General features: G+C 39.8%; 1 non-coding gene across 1 annotated transcript; it reads right to left on the reverse strand.

Moving 5' to 3' along the window:
- Positions 1-2561: 2561 nt before the first annotated feature.
- Positions 2562-2668, reverse strand: LOC137213694 (U6 spliceosomal RNA). Its single transcript, XR_010938317.1, has one exon. It is a non-coding gene; the product is annotated as a U6 spliceosomal RNA (small nuclear RNA).
- Positions 2669-3178: the final 510 nt, after the last annotated feature.

Raw genomic sequence — 3178 nt, forward strand, 5'->3', positions numbered from 1 at the left:
TTTTATTTTTTTGGCCATGTGGCATGAGGGATCTTAGTTCCCCGACAAGGGATCGAACCCGTGCTCCCTGCAGTGAAAGCATGGAGTCTTAACCACTGCACTGGATGGCCAGGGAAGTCTCCAAAAGAAATTAATTTAAATAATATATTATTAAATCAAATATATCAAAAATATTTCATCATCTAAACAATATGAGGGTCATTAATGAGGTACTTTACATTCTTTTTTTCATGCCAAATCATTGAAATCTGGTATATATTTTTATGCTTACAGGTGTATCTCAATTCAGATGTTAAATTTTCATTGAAAATACTCAATTTATATTTAGATTTTATAAAATGTACAGGTGAGTTGAAAGAGTAGTTGTACTTATCCAAGTTGCTCCAAACATACTTAAGCATTTTTCAATAATTGAATTAACACCTTTAAAATTTAAATGAATTAAAATTAAAAATTAACTTCTCAGTCATGCTACCACATTTCAAATGCTCTATAGTCACGTGTGGTTGTGCTACCGTGTCGGTCAGCATGGCTTAAAGGACAAAATCCTAACCCTCAGCCCTCCCTCCAGGACGTGGCTTCTTCCCCTGGTCTCCAGTCTCATCCCCGTCGCATCCCTGCTGCACAGAGTGATTCATTACAGGGAAGCACATTTCCTGAGATATTTCTTGTCATTTCCTGCCTCAGGACCTTCCCCCACGAAACCTCCTCTCCCTCCACTGCCCTGTCCCTCATCTCCTTCTTCACGTGGCAAAACCCACTCATTTTTTAGAGTCAGCCCAAGAGGCACCTCCTCTATTAAGCCTCCTACCTCTCCTCCCCAGGAATGACCAATCATTGAATTTTATTTGAATATAAAATTTATTTGAATTTTATTGAATTTTATTTATTTGTTCACGTGTCTCTTTTTTTGAGATTTTTAAAAAAATTATTTTATATTGGAGTAGAGTTGAGTAACAATATTGTGTTAGTTTCAGGTGTACAGCAAAGTGATTCAGTTATATATATACATGTGTATGTGTCCCTTGTTACTAGGGAGTGAACTCCTAAAATCTTGTTATTCATCTTTTTTATCCCTAGCACCTAGAACACCATCACTAATAGACATTAATAAATGTTGTTGAATGAACACATGATTAATACCCAAATTTGCACCCTTTTGTTATCACATACTCCCCTCCATGGACCTGAAGGGCAGCAGTTCACTGTCACTGAAGAAGTAGTGCTCTTGTAATTGTCACATCATGGCAATTTCCCCAAAGCTGAAGGAAAGAGATAGGCTTTTCACTATTTTTTTTTTTAACATCTTTACTGGAGTATAATTGCTTTACAATGTTGTGTTATTTTCTGCTGTATAACAAAGTGAATCAGCTATACGTATACATATATCCCCATATCTCCTCCCTCTTGCGTCTCCCTCCCATGCCTCTAGGTGGTCACAAAGCACCAAGCTGATCTCCCTGTGCTATACAGTTGCTTCCCACTAGCTGTCTATTTTACATTTGGTAGTGTATATATGTCAATGCCACTCTCTCACTTCGTCCCAGCTTACCCTTCCCCCAACCCGTGTCCTCAAGTCCATTCCCTACACCTGGCCTTTATCCTGTCCTGCCCCTAGGTTCTTCAGAACGTTTCTTTTTAGATTCCATATACATGCGTTAGCATACGGTATTTGTTTTTCTCTTTCTGACTTACTTCACTCTGTATGACAGACTCTAGGTCCATCCACCTCACTACAAATAACTCAATTTCGTTTCTTTTTATGGCTGAGTAATATTCCATTGTACATATGTGTCACATCTTTTCTATCCATTCATCTGTTGATGGACACTTAGGTTGCTTCCATGTCCTGGCTATTGTTAATGGAGCTGCAGTGAACATTTTGGTACATGACTCTTTTTGAATTATGTATTTCTCAGGGTATATGCCCAGTAGTGGGATTGCTGGGTCGTATGGTAGTTCTACTTTTAGTTTTTTAAGGAACCTCCATGCTGTTCTCTGTAGTGGCTGTATCAATTTACATTCCCACCAACAGTGTAAGAGGGTTCCCTTTTCTCCACACCCTCTCTAGCATTTATTGTTTATACATTTTTTGACGATGGCTATTCTGACTGGTGTGAGGTGACACCTCATTGTAGTTTTGATTTGCATTTCTCTAATGATTAGTGATGTTGAGCATCCTTCCGTGTGTTTGTTGGCAACCTGTATGTCTTCTTTGGAGAAATGTCTATTTAGGTCTTCTGCCCATTTTTGGATTGGGTTGTTTGTTTTTTTGATATTGAGCTGCATGAGCTGCTTGTATATTTTGGAGATTAATCCTTTGTCAGTTTCCTCGTTTGCCAATATTTTCTCCCATTCTGGGGCTTGTCTCTTTGTCTTGTTTATGGTTTCCTTTGCTGTGCAAAACCTTTTAAGTTTCATTAGGTCCCATTTGTTTATTTTTATTTCCACTTCTCTAGGAGGTGGGTCAAAAAGGATCTTGCTGTGATTTATGTCATAGAGTGTTCTGCCTATGTTTTCCTCTAAGAGTTTTATAGTGTCTGGCCTTACATTTAGGTCTTAAAAATATGGAACGCTTCACGAATTCGGGTGTCATCCTTGCGCAGGGGCCATGCTAATCTTCTCTGTATTGTTCCAATTTTAGTATATGTGCTGTCAAAGCAAGCACTGGGCTTTTCACTTTGTCATTTGTTCTTACTGCAAGGTGATGGGGCACTCCTATGAGTGCACCCTTCACAAAGGATTTAGAAACAGAAGACTGTAAGCCCTGATGATTGTTATCTTTCTCTGGTTTGCCCAGACCAAATCCCTTAACCTCTCTGAACCTTGGTGTCCCTTTCCGTAAAATGGGGATGTGATAACCTAATGAACTAAAGGTCGTAAAATGCTTGGTAGACTATGCTGAGTAAAGCACACCTATGGTTCTATTGTCATTTAACCTCAGAAGGTCGCCAACACAGACAAGAAGAGAGGAAACACCTCCTTTATGCAGGAGTCTACACAGCCTGGGGAGGCAGGTGAGGAGTGAAGTGTGTGTATGAAGCGTGGATGAAGACATGGGCTGCCTCGTCCTGTCTCTTCGTCACATTATGTTCCTAGAGGGAGAAGATGCCACTTTGCACTCTCATTGGTGTTGGGTGTTACCCAGCTGCTACATATGGCCTTTCCCCCTCCAAAC

This window comes from Pseudorca crassidens, chromosome 19 (genome assembly GCF_039906515.1).
Source record: "Pseudorca crassidens isolate mPseCra1 chromosome 19, mPseCra1.hap1, whole genome shotgun sequence".
Lineage (NCBI taxonomy): Eukaryota > Metazoa > Chordata > Mammalia > Artiodactyla > Delphinidae > Pseudorca > Pseudorca crassidens.